Below are 18,526 nucleotides of genomic sequence, written 5' to 3'. Positions count from 1 at the left end.
TCTGCTTTAAATGGCTTAATTGATATTCCACCATGAATGTAGCATATATGTATTTCTTTATTTTAATTTGATTCAATATTTGTTGGTATATGTTGTATTCATTGTTTGTTGTGGTGACAGATGCATTGAATGATGGCTTACCTTTTCTCTCCAACAGTGTACCTTAATGGCTAAATGACCAATTGTGATACCAGCTGGGGGGGGGGGGATTTGTCTTGCTTTATATCTGTCTAGTTGATTATGTGAGGCTAACTATGAGTAAGAACTTGATTGGCTGAACCGCATTCGTGTTGGCTCTGTCTAGAATATTTTTAATCCTTGGATGAAAAAAAGAGAAATGTTATTCATCCTCATCTGATTGCCGACTTTATCTATATGAAAGGACTTTATCTAGCTGAGCCAGCACCTGGGGCTGTCACAGAAGCTGCAACAACAAGTGGACAGCACCGACCCGCCAACCCCCTTCTATGTTGCTGGCCTGACTAAATTATGAGGTTATGTCGCCCACTCGTGGGTGGACAAATTGATTCAGCTGTAAGATTTTGTCGTCTTATCGGACTGTTCACTTGAGTCTTAGACTAAGCAGGATGTTTGTTAAACTTTCAAGTGGAAGGTTTTTTTTCTATATTTGAATACATGTAATTTAATCTGTTATTCCCCAATAAAAGTCTGCAGTCATTTTTGATAGATTGTGTATTATTTGGTAGTTTGAGTATAGTTTATTGGTGGTGAGTTTTTTGGTAAAGGTGAACTAACCTTTTACTATGCAAAATGAATACTCTGTTGTTCACCATATGACTTTCCATATTCTATAGTATATCAGTTGCTTATTAATGAGAAATTGCTCCCCTTTGATTACTTTATCTACTAAAAGCATTGTTATTCCCTTTGTTTACTGCTTGGAACTCTCACTTGGTATCTATGGAAACTGATGGCCTCAAATGATTCCAAAGCAATATATGCACTTATAGTTAAAAAAAATAAACTTAAGCACATTTTTTGGATGATAATGTAATTTCCTATCCCCAGTATGTAGTTCTATTTTTATCGACAGTACATTAAGTATAATCATTATAGAACATTGTATTGTCAGACTGACATGCAAAGAACCTGTAGTATATTAATGTCATTTCCTGCTATAAGAATACATCACACAATGCTGTAACAAAACACAAGTGGTTTACCTGCAGTAGTACAGATAATAACATGACTGCTAAAGACAATAATTAATGCTATAAAGATACATTGATAATAGTGCCAGAGAGCTCATCCGATCACATTTTAAAAAAAATAAAAAATAATAATAATAAAAAATTATATATATATATATGTGTGTGTATATATATATATACACACACACACACACACTTTATTGCCAAAAGTATTGGGACACCCCTCCAAGTTATTGGATTCAGGTGCTCCAATGTTCCAATCATCTCCATGGCCACAGGTTTATAAAATCAAGCACCTAGGCATGTAGACTGCTTCTACAAACATTTGTGAAAGAATGGGTTGCTCTCAGGAGCTCAGTGAATTCAAGTGTGGTACCGTGATAAGTTGCCCTAAGTCCATCTGTGCAATTTCCTTGCTACTAAATAAAAACTAAAAAATAAACAATTTAAATATTTATACACATTCTAGAAGCCTAAAGTGAGAGGCAAAGGTTCTGCACATGAAAGTAGTAGGGTGTGACCAGGATCTGCAGGTCAAAGCGGTATTTGGATACACAATCCAGAAACAGGGCACATCTGCTTTTTCTCTTTGAGACTGGCCTTGTTATACAGTCAGAGCATGTGTAGGAGATTGACAACGGGCTTACTAAGCTGTCCTTTTCTTCCTTCTCTGAGGCACAGAGCAGCCAATTGTTGGCAACTGTTTTAATACACCCTCTTCTTCCTCCTCTTCTGCTAATAGCCCCATCAACTGGCAATGAGGATTTAGCAGAATTACTTGATCACACGATCACTGACTTGCTACAGGATGATGATCTTGGTCATGTGAAAACAATACTCCTTTGAAATATTTAGGATGAGGAAGATGGCCTGTGCTACACCACAGTTGCAGATGCCTATTCACCATTATTTTGTCCAAAAGGCCATTTCTGTCTTCTATATGCATGTGTAATGTACTGTATGGCCTGGTACACGTGGCCACAGATGCAGTAAGAGACACTACCTATCCTACACTGGATCAGTCTTCTAGTGTCTCGGAAAGATGCAGAATGGGGTGTCCAGTGATGTCAGCATATAGCCAACTCTATCCTCTCCTCCTCACTGGCCTTATCTTACAACTTCTCATAATCAGCAGTCACACCAACCCCTCCCCTCCTCCAAGTGCCTAGAGCAACATTTCAGGCTAAAAGCTTTGATGCTGTGTTACAGGGACAGGAGCAACACTGGGTCAGAGGTACTGTCAGCTTTTCAGGCCCAGGAGAAGAGGTAGCTGACCCTACACCATATTTAACCAAGCAAGATTGAGTGCGGCAGTGGCACTAACCTACTGGTCACCTGGGAATAAATACACATGTACTTTGCCTAGCATATACTGTATCCTCAACCTGTTGGTGCAGCAGTTCACCATGAAATACCCTGGGTTCCCAGAGGTCCTTAATCAGGCCAGAAGGATGTGTGGCCACTTTAGGAGGTCATAACTGGCCAGTGTTCATCTGGCAGAAATACAGTTCCAACAGCTGCCCTCCAACACCGCTTGGAAGTTTGCAGTTTATTCCAGTGCTCCAGCACTGTAAAGATGCCTCACGATCTAACGTCTAATAATTGCTGCAGGGCAAATTGTGTGTTGTGTCTTGATGTCTGCAACCTATTCCTTAGCCTTGGCACTCAAAAATATTTGTGGCTATTGTCTCTCATATAATATTCTTTAAGGTTGATTCAAGTTAAAACCTGCCTTATCTCTCATTCTTATACTATGGCCGCATTCTGCTGCTTACAGTCTATGCAACCAATGAATATAATTTCTGGCCATCTCCTCTAATTCTAATGTTTATTCAAGATAAAATCTGACTCATATCTCCCTCTTATAATGTGGCCTAACCAAGCTGCTTACATGCTGACCAGCCACTGTACAATACTTGCGGCTATTATCTCTCAATACTACTCTCTAATGTTTATATCAAGATAACATCTGCCTCATCTCTCCCTCCTACATTGCGGCCTAACCAAGCTGCTTATATACTCTCCAGCCACTGTATGAAATTTTTGTCTATTGTCTTTTAAATATTACTTTTCGATGGAGAGAATCATTCTTCTCCATACATTTTAATAGGATTTTCTGCTAAGTTTGTGCTGTCCGGTCTCTTTATGAAATTTGTGTCTATTGTCTTCTAAATATCACATTGTGATGGACAGAAATATTCTTCCCCATACATTTTAATAGGAATTTCTGCTAAGTTTGTGCTTCTTGAATTTAAAAATTATTTGACAAACTTTCCACAAATCTGGGCAGATTTACCCATCCCTAGTAGCATTAGCTTTTTTTAAGATAAGAACATTTTCAGCAAGTGCAGAAGGTAACTACCAGAAATGCAGTGTCCTTGTTACTTCTAGTGAGCTGAGCTTGTAAACTACTAATCTCCCCACCCCATGTATTGGAAATGAACAAAGGCAGACATATTGGAAGTCCAGCTTGGGTGACAACCATAGCTTTTTCCATATACATACATAATGGAGGAGTGGGCATAGCCACACAGGGACTAGAAGTGTGTTATCCACAGGATTACTAGGTGAAAATAAAGAAAACAAAAGCCTGAAAATCAATGCAGCTACCACATCTAAGGACTTTTTGTTTTTGGATTTGGGTGTGCTTTAAAGTAAAACTATGGGCAAAATAACTAAAATTACATGGTGGTAAAACTGTGGTCTGCATGTGAATATTAAGAAAGATATTATTAAAGGTAAGTAAAATTAATAAAAGGAATTAATATAATGAACATACTGTTACCAAAACACAATTCTTTTGAATATTGATGCTTTAATAACTTACTGATAGTTTTAACTTTTTTTTTTCCAGGCAAGAAACAGGAGCACAACAGATGGTGCAGATCAATTAATTTATTTAAATAAAAAATATAACATTCCATGCAGGCTCTTTGAAGTTCACAGCGGCATTCCTAATTGTCCTGACAATGCCCTTCTTCCTGGGCCCTCAGGAGCAAGTTTTTGGTTCTTCTCAGTTCTCTCCTCCTTTGCTAGCAAGTTCCTGTGTTGACTGCTGATTCCAGCTGGGACTGGAACATGAAAGTGCAATTGGTGATTTTCTTTTTATTTGAATAAATAAAGCGATCGCTTTGTTTCTCACATTTCAGTGTGAGCATTATTCTGAGATACTATTTAGGAGCTTACAGTGATTAATGTGATTGCTAGACTGTGACATAGCTTCTTACCTGTTTAGTTTTGTCTGGTCTCTGTGAGCACAAAACAAGTTGAGGTCTTAATCCTAGATTTTATGTGTTGCCCGGAGTTGCTGTTCAAAGCTAGAATTGAAGCATACAGGTACGTATATACACATATAAAATACTTATATGAGACCTATGTTATCTGCCAAAGGACTTGTATTACTGTCCATTCTGATTTGTACATGTTCCCAAGCAGAACAATCCTGCCTGACAGGGAAGAGGAACTGTTGCAGTTTCTCTGCTGCAGCTTCACTTTCACTTACAGGTCTCTTTCCCACATTGTGACTGGACAGTGAATGGAGAAGCGGCAGACTGGTGAGTTCATCTCTCTGTCACTCTTTTCCCTTATACTAGTAGCATGCTTCTTGTACTGCAACAAACTTAACTGGCTTCTTGTGATGCCTCCCTCCCCCCTTTTTTTTATATGATCCAAAAGATAAGAGCTTGTTTCTTTCGATGTTTTGATGAGGCACTTGTTCATCTTTCTCAACTTAACTTTTGATTTTATGTACTTTATGCTTTGCTGAACACCTGGGTCAATTTTCTCTCAGACATGTCTGCTGTGGCAACTACTGGAATATATATATATATTTATATATATATCAGGTAAAATAAGTATTGAACACATCACTATTGTTCTCGCTAAATATATTTCTAAAGGTGCTATTGGCATGAAATTTTCACCTCATGTCAGTAACAACCAATGCAATCCATACATACATAGACACCAAAACAAATAATTTCAGAATCTATGTTATGTGTAATAAAATGGAATAACCCAGGGAAAAAGTATTAAACACATGAAGTAAGGAAGGTGCAAAAAGGCATGGAGAATCAACACACCAGCTGAAATCTATCACTAATTAGAAAGCAATCCTGCCCCTTGTTAGTGTAAATTAATATCAGCTGGTTCAGTCTCAACCGAAGGCCTATAAAAAGGTGTCTCTTTACCAAGGTATCACACAAGAAACATCTCATGATGGGAAAAAGCAAGACCTTGGCAACCTTATTGTTGTAAAACATACTGATGGCATTAGTCACAGAAGGATCTCTAAACTTCTGAATGTACCAGTGAGCACTGTTGGGGCCATAATCCGGATGTGGAAAGGACAAACGTTCACCATAAACCAGCCATGACTAGGTGCTCATCACAAGATTTCTGACATAGGAGTGAAAAACAAATATCAGAAGAGAAGTCCAAGGGCCACTTGTGGAGAGCTTCAGAAAGACCTGGAATTTGCAGGTAAAACTGTTTCAAAGAAAACATTAAGTAACGCATTCAACCGCCATGTCCTGTATGCACGCTCACCACGTAAGACTCCATTGCTGAAGAAAAAGCATGTTGAAGCTCATTTGAAGTTTGCTGCACAACATTTAGACAAGCCTCTGAAATACTGGGAGAATATAGTCTGCTCAGATGAGACCAAAATTGAACTCTTTGGATACCATAATACATACCATTTTGAAGGTCAAATGGCACTGCACATCACCCCAAAAACACCATAGCAACAGTAACATTTGGAGGTTGGAACACCATGGTGTGGGGCTGTTTTTCAGCATACGGTACTGGCAAACTTCATGTCCTTCATTGAAGGAAGGATGAATGGAAAAATGTACCAAGACATTCTTGATAAAAATCTGCTGCCATCTACCAGGATGATGAAGATGAAATAAGGGTGGACATTTCAGAAAGACAATGATTCCAAACACAAAGCCAAGTAAACTCACAATTGGTTTCAAAGAAAGAAAATAAAGCTGCTAGAATGGCCTAGCCAATCACCTGACTTGAATCCAATAGAATATCTATGGAAAGAACTAAAGATCAGAGTTCATAGAAGAGGCCTACGGAACTTTCAAGATTTGAAGACTGTGCAGAAGAATGGGGCAAAATCACATCTGAGCAATGCATGCAACTAGTTTCTCCATACAGGAGGCATCTTGAAGCTGTCATTACCAACAAAGGATTTTGTACCAAGTATTAAATACATTTCAGTTAGTGTGTTCAATACTTTTACCCTGTGTCATTCCATTTTATTACACATAACTTAATTTCTGAACTTATTTGTTTTGGTTTCTTTGTATGTATGTATTGTATGGGTTGTTACAGACATGTGGTGAAAATTTCATGTCAATAGCACCTTTAGAAATATATTTACTGAGACAAATGGTGATGTATTAAACAATACTTATTTTACCTAATATATATATATATATATATATATATATATATATATATACACACACACACTATATTGCCAAAAGTATTGGGACGCCTGCCTATGCACACACGTGAATTTAATGGCATCCCAGTCTTAGTCTGTAGGGTTCAATATTGCGTTGGACCACCTTTTGCAGCTATAAAAGCTTCAACTCTTCTGAGAAGGCTGTCCACAAGGTTTAGGAGGGTGTCTATGGGGATGTTTGACCATTCTTCCAGAAGCGCATTTGTGAGGTCAGGCACTGATGTTGGACAAGAAGGCCTGGCTCTCAGTCTCCACTCTATTTCATACCAAAAGTGTTCTATCCGGTTGAGGTCAGGACTCTGTGCAGGCCAGTCAAGTTCTTTCATCCCAAACTCGCTTATTCATGACTTTATGAACTTTGCTTTGCGCACTGGTGCGCAGTCATGTTGGAACAGGGAGGAGCCATCCCCAAACTGTTCTCACAAAGTTGGGAGCATGAAGTTGTCCAAAATGTCTTGGTATGCTGATGCCATAAGAGTTGCCTTCAGTGGAACTAAGAGGCCAAGCCCAACCCCTGAAAAACAACCCCACACCATGATCCCCCCTCCAACGAACATTACACTTGGAACAATACAGTCAGGCAAGTACATTTCTCCTGGTAACCACCAAACCCAGACATGTCCATCGGATTGCTAGACAGAGAAGCGTGAGTTGTCACTCCAGAGAACACGTCTCCACTCACCTAGAGTCCAGTGGCGACAGGCTTTACACCACTGCATCTGATGCTTTGAATTGCACTTGGTGATGTAAGGCTTGGATGGAGCTGCTAGGCCATGGAAACCCATTCCATGAAGCTCTCTATGCACTTTTGTGCTAATCTGAAGGCCATATTAGGTTTGAAGGCATTTAGCTTTTGACTCTGCAGATAGTTGGTGGTCTCTGCACACTGTGCACTTCAGCATTTGCTGAACCTGCTCTGTCATTTTACATGCCCTACAACTTGGTGGACGAGTTGCTGTTGTTCCCAGTTGCTGCCACTTTGTTATAATATCACTAATAGTTGACCGAGGAATATTTTGTAGCAACGAAATTTTACGGATGGACTTATTGCACAGGTGGCAACCTATCACGGTACCACACTTGAATTCACTGAGCTCCTGAGAGCGACTCATTCTTTCACAAATGTTTGTAGAAGCAGTCTGCATGCCTAGGTGCTTGATTTTAAACACCTGTGGCCATGGAGGTGATTGGAACATTGGAGCACCTGATTCCAATGACTTGGAGGGGTGTCCCAATACTTTTGGCAGTAAAGTGTATATATATATATATATATATATATATATATATATATATATATATATTTAGAGCGCAGTAATAATTATAGCTGCAATTGTAATAGTGGTTTCAATCATTGTTTCGCCTTTCTTCTCAGAGTTGTAGAAAATCCCTTAAATCCTATTTTTACCCATATAACTGCTAAAAGATCATATTCAGAGAGTAGTGGTTAATGATTCATACTCTGAATGGTCTAGGGTTGTTAGTGATGTACCCCAAGGTTCAGTGTTGGGACCCTTACTTTTTACCATTTTTATAAATGATATAGGGTCTGGGAATAAAAGTACCAATACAGTCTTTGCAGATGAGACCGAGCTGTGCAGTGGAATAACGTCCTTACAGGATGTCTCTAACTTACAAGCCGACCTCAGTGTACTGTTTAATTGGGCAACTATGTGGCAAATGAGGTTTAATGTTGATAAAAATAAGGTTATGAACTTGGGGGCTAAGAATATGCATGCATCATACATACTGGGGGGTACAACTGGGGGAATCAATGGTGGTTAAGGATCTGGGAATTCTGGTAGATCACAAGCTTAATAATGGCATGCAATGCCAAGCCGCGGTTTCTAAAGAGAGCAAAATCATCTCTTGTATTACAAGAGGTATAGACTCCAGAGAGAGAGATATCATATTACCCCGGTACAAATCATTAGTAAGATCTCATCTGGAATACGCAGTTCAGTTTTGGGCACCAATTCACAAAAAGGACAATCAGGGAACTGGAGAAAGTACAGAGAAGGGCAACCGAACTGATAAGAGGCATGGAAGAGCTCAGCTATGAGGAAAGATTAGAGGAACTGAATTTATTCTTTCTTGAGAAGAGGAGATTAAGGGGGGATATGATCAACATGTACTGTATAAATACATCAGTGGTTCATATAGTGAACTCAGTGTATACTTATTCTCCGTAAGGTCATCACAGAGAACAAGGGGGCACTCTTTATGTATGGAGGAAAACAGATTTATTCTCCAAATACGGAAAGGTTTCTTTACAGTAAAAGTTATGAAAATGTGGAATAGACTCCCTCAAGAGCTGGTTCTGGCCAGGAACAGTAGATTGCTTTAAAAAATGCCTGGATTACTTCCTAAATACACATAATATAACTGGATACTAACATTTATATATAAAGTTGATCCAGGGAATATCCAAAAACCTCTTGGGGATCATGAAGGCATATTTTTCTTTGCTGGAGCAAATTGGATCATGCTTTGCTGGGTTTTTTTGCCTTCACCTTGATCAACTGTGGGTAAAGGATTGGTATATAGGATTATATATATATATATATATATATATATTTCCTTTTTATTTGTTGAACAAGAGGAACTTGTGTCTTTTTTTCAACCAGGCTAATTATGTACAGCAACTATAATAGCCACACCTGGTGATGTATGATAGTAATTTCTGCTCTGTACTTGGAGTACAGGCTTGTTTAAATAGTTAGTAATCTTCCAAAAAAGGGCAGATAAATGAATAAGGGACATGAAGGACCTTAACTATGACATCCTGTAAGGCTTAGGCCTAATCACTTAGCTGCTCCTCACACACCCTCCCCAAGCCAGAGCCTGAGATGTCACTTGGCCCTCCCCAAATATTTATACTTTTACACCAATGACAAAGAAACTCCTACTGGCTGGCTAGTATGAATATTTATAGGTCACCTTTACTGTATCTTCTCATATCACAGCTCCACTGAATTTAGGGGAAAACCAAACACACAAGTAGACTATAAATCAGCTAGGATGTCTATCAGCCTAACAAAGCATAATGGCAGCTGAAGGCATCACCACACCACTTCCAGCAAGTGGTAAGTAATAATAATAATACTAATAAACTTTATTTTTTACAGCGCCTTTAAAGGTAGTTTCTCAAAGTGCTTTACAAAGAAAATACAAGAAATACACAGTATAAAACAAAGGACAATAAAGGAAGAAAAGAATAATTAAGTGAAAGCTTGTCTAAAGAAAAAAAGGTTTTAGATTTGATTTGAATGAATTTGGGGAAGATGACCCTCTGATGTTCCTTGGAAGTGAAACAATAATGGAAACCATGACAATTTATAACAAGCCTTTAAAGCAAGGTACATAGAAGGACGAAGCACAACACAAAACCTCTGTTTTTAATGGTATCATGCAACTTCCAAATAAGCTGTAAAACATAAAGGTCATCTAATATGTCAAAGGGAATCCATTTAAAAAAAATGTGATCCACTGTGACATGGTTCAACAAATTAAAGTTGCCATCAGAAGAGGGTAAAGAGTTGTTGCAGTTGACTCAAACTGAGAAATAAAAATGGAGTCCAATTGAGCATCAGTGAAGTTGTCACAAATAGGGAATCTGTTCCCAATAGGGACAGACTTACTGACCACCAGGGCTTGGTAGCAGCAGCTGAAGCTAGGCGGTGGCATAGGCTACAGAGAAGAAATAGAGAGCTTTGTAGAGTCAAGGACATTGTGGAGACTAGATAACTGATGTCACTGAAGAAAATGATATTCTGTGGCCCGCTCTTTCAGTGAAGGTGAAAAGAACTGAGGCACGGGATCTAAATAGCCACTTGGTCTTCACCAGGTGATGAGTTTTGCAACTGACAACTCCAAGGATGCTGCCCTCAAACTCACCCAAGTAGGAAACTACTGGAAACTGAGTACAGATACTGTATATAGAGATGAGTTTCTTGTAACACTGGGGTGCTGAGCTTATTAGCAGCAACCAGTCTCTTTTGGCACTGGGATACTGGGATCAGAGGGAATTTCTGAAGAATATAGGAGACACACAAGTGTAGGGAGACTGGATCACTAGAGACATGCTCAGGAATTCACTGGGAGACGCAGATAGCACAGCAGCTAGTGTGAATTGCTTGAGCGCCAATCACACAATAGGCAACATACACATTAACACTTTAAGACAGCACCCTCTCTGTGCTTGGCTGTGGCGCCAGCAGAACCCAGAAGCTGGTGGTTGTCCACAGAGGGGAAGACCCAGTGCTGGAACGTGGAACAAGGGAGTGCAACAAAAGCCTTTAATGATAGACATTTTTCACTGGTGTGAGGAGATTGATGGACTGTTTGACCAACAAAGGATAAAGACCAATTGTCAATACATTCCCTAATCAAGGGGAAACATTCCTGATAATATAGCGTGTTCCAAAACTTCACACAGGAGGTTTTCCAGTATAGAGGATACAAAGTCTTTGTATCAGTAGAAGAAGCAAAATCAGATTTACCAGGTGATCCTGCCATACACAGAGCACAGCAAACTGCATCAATTAGAGTGGACATGTCAGGATTGTCAATGACTCAGTTAAACATAATTCGTACAGGAGTAGCCTATGTAACCTATTGAAATGTTATTAATTACAATACATTAAAATGGACATTAGATGGTGGTGGACTGCCATTCAGGGTCACTCAAAAGGACAAAACAGCCCTCTGCAACTTGTATGCTGAATAGCAGGTGAGCAGGGCAGTCAGGGACTACATTTCCCAGGGGAGGTAGCGTGTGGGTGGGGGCATGTAACTATCAAAAGCCTGGGAGATTGACCAGGAGAGTGCGGGGAGAGACTGAAGGAGAAGGTTGTGCTGATGGCTGAAGTGTTGAACTAGGCCGTGGAGCCAGGGTTGGAGTGAGAGGAAGAGCGGAAAGAGCCTACTGACCACCCGGTCTGTCATGCTGCACAGCAGACCAACCTTACAGCAGGAGACCAGATGGGACGCCGAGTCTGAGATGGGGAGTCCCTGGACTGACCCCATTTGCAGAGAAAGACAGACCTCTACAATCTGCAAGAATACTTTGATTGGGTGAGAGAGACCCATGCACCCACTAACCAAGTGAATACTGACAGTTTGCCACCTCAGCTATCTACGTACACATAGTTGTGAATAATACATATAGTTGCCTCAGTTTGCGACCTAGTTCTCACAGCCACCATCATTGAGATACATCTACATTACAGTTTATTGTACAAGCCTGCAAGATGTTTTAATAAATGTATGGTGCTTTAAATACTGCGCCATGAAGATTCTTAATTCTTTTTGAGCAGCATTTCACTGAAGATACCGTTCATTGCTTTCTGGAGAGTGTGGAGATCCCTTGTGGTGATTAAGTACATCTAGAGAGGTCTGGAGAGTTATTGCAGCCTGGTTAAAGGATGAGGTGCTTATACATACATGATTGAGGTGAGCAGCTAGTGTAATTAAACTAGGTGTGAAACTAACAGGAAAAAGGACTAGTTGTGGACTCAACCAGAATGGGGAATTTGTAAATACTCAAGAGAAATAATTCAAAGGAGAAGGTGATCAATGGAGCACAAAAACTTCTTTATTAACACAGAATTAAAGGTATAAAACAAAATACCAAAAATCGCATCACACTCCACAGGTCCCAAGTAGGTAAATCCCCATAAGGAGGAAAACTCATTAGTTGAAAAATAATTGTATGGATGACTCATAATTGTACATGGGATTACACTACCCAGGAGGAGAGTAGTCTATCAGGATCCGGTTATGATAAAAGACCCTCTTTTCCCTCGCAATGGAAGAGGGTCTAGGGGAGGGAGAGGACGTGGCTGGGGGGATTCGGTCAAAAGGAAAAATATGGCCTTGGAAGAAAATGAAGTCAGTTTGGTTAACGTAGGGGGAAACCTGGAGGGACACCTATGCAATTACCACCATCAATGCTCTTGCAGTCAGAAAACGAGGGAGGCTCAAAAGGCGCAGAAGGAGGAGGCACAGTAGATATGGGAGCTCGAGGGGTAGCGGACCAGGTTGTGAGAACCAGCCAAGTATGCTCCAGGAATGAGAATGCAGACATCATAACAGGGATTAAGTACCCACATGATGTTTACACCTTTCCCCAAAAAATACAGAATAGACCAATATATGATTCCCCCAGAGAACAGGAGACCGTGAGGGTAGTGAATTTATCTGGGATGGAGCTCTCTGAAGCCCAGCTTTCCCTTCTTTGCAAGGGTCTCACTGTCAGGAAAGGACTCATCGCTGGTGGTGCTGAGGCTCACCTGCTGTGTGGGCTGCAGTACCGGTGCTTGCCAGCGGGTGCTTTCAGCAGCCAGGATATCACTCCTGCAATCAAGCCATCACCTGAGGCTGATTGCAGGAGGTGTATTTAAGCAGTACCAGGCCTGCAATCAGTGCCTTGGTGTTTTCACATGAGCCCCTGTATCTGCATCCTGTTGTCTACCTGCCTGATTCCCCTGCTTGACTCTGACTCGGATAGAATTCCGCCTGCACCGACCCCGGCTATTCCTGACCATTCTCCTGCCTGCTCCTTTTGTACCTTATCCGCCCAATTGATCCTGACCCGGCCTGCCTGACCATTCTACTTCTCCAGCTCTGTCTACGTCTGTGTTCCTGAGCATCTAGTTATTAGTTTTAGGTTTGGTTTTTGTTTGCACTGCGTTTGTATATTTGTGCAGCTCTTATTACATTTTATTATTATTTCATCATTTCTGAAGCCTGCTGTTCCCTGTGTCAGTCCACACATCTCTGGTCATATCTGGATCTCTGACATTACACCAAGGCCAGTCCTGACCAGAAGTTGCTACACAGGGAAGCCATCTTGGCTTGTTATTTGTGAAGGATGCATCCTAAGGAGGTTGAGTACTTGTCTCTGCTAGTCTTAGAAGACAGAGAATACGGCTATCAGATTCTGAAGGAGTATGCCAGGGATCAGCTGCTAAAGTGCATGTGGGTTGCTCATTCCCTAGTAGATCAGGGCACGGTGTTTTCTGAGGTGCAGCCATTGATCCAGGCTTGTGCTGAATTGGCTTTGTCCAGTACCCCTGAAAGCAGGGATGACTTTTCGCCGCCATTCAGTATGGTTCAAGTAGAATCACTGGTATGGTTGTTGGAGGATGATCCGGATTGCTTCTTGGAGCATTATTCAGCATGTTCACAACATGTGTTAGTGGATTGTATAAATGCAGTGCAGTCTTTGGTCAGACAGGCTATGTGTAAGCTGAGCTTTGTTCAACCCATACTGCAGACATGGTCAGATTTGTTACACCCAGCCTCAGTCAGCTTGCAACAACCCAGTCCTGCTTCTAATCATTCCTCTGCTCAAAGCTCTCTTCCTCCATTTCCCACAGCACTCCCAGTTACGGCCCAGTATGCTCTGCTATCAACCACATGTCAGTCCCCTGTTCCCACTCGCTGCACCTATCCTGCCTTTAACCCTGTAAAGAAGTCCTCTGTAGAAACTGCTCCCTTCTCTGTTCCATCCTCCAGCTCTTCTCTGTCTTTAGCTGCTCCCTCCGTTTACAGCCCTGCATTCACTTGCAGTGCTTCAGTAACTAAACCCAAGAAGAAGCGAAAATTCTTTCCAACCAGTACCATCCAGCCAGTATCCAAACCGGTCAGCCTGCTGTCTGAGAACCCGCCTTCTGTTATCCCGCCTGATGACCTGACACCTGCTCTCCAGCCCGATGCCTTGATGCCTGCTGTCCAGTCCAATGCCCGCTGTCCTGCCAGATGCCCCGATGCCCGCTGTCCTGCCAGATGACCCGTGCCCGCTGTCCTGCCAGATGACCCAGTGCCTTCTGTCCTGCCAGATGACCCTGTGCCTGCTGCCCAGCCTGACGACCCGGTGCCTACTGCCCAGCCTGACGTGCCTCTGCTTGCTGCCCCGCCTGATTTGCCAGCCCCTGATTCCCATCCTGCTTCTGTAAATCCTGTGTCCAGCAACCTGCCTTCCTGCGGTCTTCTGCAAAAAGATAGGTCTACCAGCAGGAAACCCAGCCAGTCGCTTGACTCTGGCAGTGGGATATCCAGCCAGTTACCTGACCCGGGCGGTGGAACATTTTTGCCATTAAGGACTGTTTGGAGCATCCTGAGGCCGCTCCTTGAGGGGGGGTACTGTCAAGAAAGGACTCATCGCTGGTGGTGCTGGGGCTCACCTGCTGTGTGGGCTGCAGTACCTGTGCTTGCCAGCGGGTGCTTTCAGCAGCCAGGATATCACTCCTGCAATCAAGCCATCACCTGAGGCTGATTGCAGGAGGTGTATTTAAGCAGTACCAGGCCTGCAATCAGTGCCTTGGTGTTTTCACATGAGCCCCTGTATCTGTATCCTGTTGTCTACCTGCCTGATTCCCCTGCTTGACTCTGACTCTGATAGAATTCCGCCTGCACCGACCCCGGCTATTCCTGACCATTCTCCTGCCTGCTCCTTTTGTACGTTATCCGCCCAATTGATCCTGACCCGGCCTGCCTGACCATTCTACTTCTCCAGCTCTGTCTACGCCTGTGTTCCTGAGCATCTAGTTATTAGTTTTAGGTTTGGTTTTTGTTTGCACTGCGTTTGTATATTTGTGCAGCTCTTAATACATTTTATTATTATTTCATCATTTCTGAAGCCTGCTGTTCCCTGTGTCAGTCCACACATCTCTGGTCATACCTGGATCTCTGACACTCACGTTCTGTCTGACTCTAAAGGGCAATATTTTTGAAGTTGTAAAGGACATTTATTTGTTCGCTCGCAAATTGGTTCTTTGCATACTCCATGAACGAAAGTCACATATTTCCTCTTTAGGCCATTTGGGGGTGTGGACACACTTGAGTCGACGGGAATACAGAGCCTATGAAATTTTATGAGCCTGTGGAAGGGGGACAGACTACTGACAAAGATACTTTAGCCGACGAAGAATTTTCCAGACTGATGCTTGATTTAGCCTTAGAGGTAAGTGGTGAGGAATTGGAATTGCAAGTGCAACAGATCGAGACTGCCACGCTAAAAGAAACAAGCTTGTTCAAAAGATCCGGAGTGTTTCCCCCTCTGTCTGCCATTTCGGGAGTAATATGTTTTGTAAGGCTGTCACCAGGGAATTAAGAGACCTAAGACGCAGAGGTGTATCTAGGGATAACCTTACTCCTGGTGAACGCAGTGCCCTACAGGAATTGTGGTTGAATCCCAATTTGGTGATCAAAATGGCGGACAAGGGGGGAAACATCGTGATTATGGACAGGAGCAAGTTCTGTATATCACAATGTGCAAACGTGTTTTGAATAATAAAGACTGATACACTCCTATCCCAAGCATCAATCTGGAGAGAGAGAAGGCACGGTTGTTTGCCATAATTGATCGAGCATACCATAAACAGGTCGTTGACAAACAGACAATGGCATTTTAGAGAGTCACACACCCTCACATCTTGGCCTTCTATGCCCTCCCAAAGGTCCACAAGTCAGTTGAGGTTCCTCCCGGCACCCCCATAATCTCTGGAATGGGATCTCTCATGGAAAAATCCAGTGAGTACATAGGTAGGATCCTCCAGTCCTTTGTGGTAGAACAGTTTTCCTACATTAGAGATACCATACATCTTTTGACACTCCTGCATGACCTCACCATTCCCCCCAGTACCATTCTCCTCACCCTTGAAATTGAAGCTCTATTCCTCAATTCCACATTCCAAGGGTCTCCAGGTTATAGAAAATATTTTGTGTAGTAACCATCGGGAAACAAAAACATAATCAGGGATCTCCCTTGAATGGTGCCCTACAGCTTGGCGCCTGAGGGGGTCACAGGCTTTTTATATATCACTATTTACAACCTCCTCTGGACTACATGTGGTCGTACGTTCAGGATCAGCTGTTGTTGTGATCTTTATGCCTTGGTGTTTAGTGTATGAGTGAAGTTTTGTTACCTTCCATGCACCCTTCCCTGTATGACACTGATACTTACATCATTCCCATTGTATTATTGATTTGGTGCTGGTTAATCCTGGCATATATGGCTGGTCAAATCTGGGTATAGCAGTTTTTTGTTATTATGCCCTTTGCATTTTCCCTGCATATAACATGTTATAGCTTACCCAGTGAGTCACCCATACAATTATCTTTCAGCTAATGAGTTTTCCCCTGATGGGGATTTACCTACTTGGGACCTGTGGAGTGTGGTACGATTTTTTTGTGTTTTGTCTTATACTTTTAATTTTGTCTGTGTTAATAAAGAAGTTTTTGTGCGCCATTGATCACCATCTCCTTTGTTTGAATTATCTCTCTTGAGTATTTACAAATTCCTCATTCCGATTGAGTCCACAACTAGTTCTTTTTCCTGTTAGTTTCTCATTAGTTTGGTTTCTAGGGACTCCCGGAATACATATTTTCGTTTGATCATATATTTTTAGGTACCTTGAGGCTTTTTTTTGGAAGTTTTGCATTAAACAGGGTGTACACAATAATTTATCTTGAACCATTATCACCTAAGATTGTTTTTGGACATTGAGCACCTTTGGAGTATATCAAATTGTGGACTGGACTTTTGTACATATTATATTTTATTCACATTTTATATGTGCACTTTACATTGTGGTATTTTGGTTAGTATGATTTTTAATACATGTTAATGCATGTCATTTGTCTGCACATGAATTCATATTCCAATGTAAACTTTTAGGTCATATTGCACTGAAGTTGGATTTGCACTTTAACACATGTCAGTACTGCGTTTCTTTAGAGTATATTGTGATTGTGCTGCACTTTTTTAAGGAAATAATGTCAGAAATATGTAGGTACCTGTTCCCAGAAAGAAAAAAAATAAACAAAAGTGTAGTGGAAGTGAGGAGGGGGGAGTGGAACTTTCCTTTTTTAAGTGAAGTTCCACTTTAAAGTATTACTAAACCCAGGACCCTGCATTCAATATATCTAATCTCCCACAGTACACAGAACATGGAAATGCAATTATTTTAATAAATATAAACTGCTAAATACCTTTTTTCATCAGCAGTTAGAGCAGTCTTGTGACTTCAGCAGAGCACTGGTTACAGCGTGTAAGAGGAGTTTTCTTTCTGCTCTAGGAGGATGTGTAACCCCTGGCCTCTGTCTGGACAGTGCTGATTGACTGTGTGCTGATCACATGCACTCTCCCAAGAAAAAAAAAACACTCTCTAGCAATACACACCAAACTGAACATGTGCATGTGACTACAGATTCAGTCTGTATCAGGTGGACATTTGAACAAGAGGAGGGGGATCAAACAGACAGGATCAAACAGCCTTTTTACACAATGCAGAGGATTAACCACTTAGGTTCCACAATGAGTATAACAAGCATGTTTCACACCAACAAATACACCTTGGCAAAAGTCACTTAGATCATGTATATTCCCAATTGTGATGTTTTTTCACACAACTGAACCACCTGACCATGTCTGCATGCTTCATGTAGAAGCATTGCAACCAGAAACCTGTGCAGGAAACTTAAGGAGGCTGTCCTTACTGTCTTTGTTCTGAAAAAGCTCATTGCTTGCCAGTCATGCCTGTTTCTCTGATTATAGTGAGCATGATGTCACTCACAACAAAAAGGCTGCTGACAGATATGAACATCAGGCGCCTAAAGTGCTTGAATATACTGTAGTTGTAGCATCCATTGCCCCCACTCTGTCCACATGCTAGGCTGTTCTGATTGGGCAAAGTTTCAAAAATTACTGTTAGTGTCAAGGTTTGTCCATCTGTCACCCATTCTAATTAACCAGTAAGGCAGTAGGGTTGGGTCAATAGAACTGTATGGATGGGACAGGGTTGGCCTGCCCCAAAACTACCAGGACATGCGAGGACTTTGTCTAATGAAAATGGCCAGGCATTTGGGC

Source organism: Staurois parvus, unplaced genomic scaffold (assembly GCF_062004578.1).
Source record: "Staurois parvus isolate SC_StPar_1 unplaced genomic scaffold, SC_StPar_1.0 ptg000047l, whole genome shotgun sequence".
Classification (NCBI taxonomy): Eukaryota; Metazoa; Chordata; class Amphibia; order Anura; family Ranidae; genus Staurois; species Staurois parvus.
Note: the sequence above shows the minus strand (reverse complement) of the source record.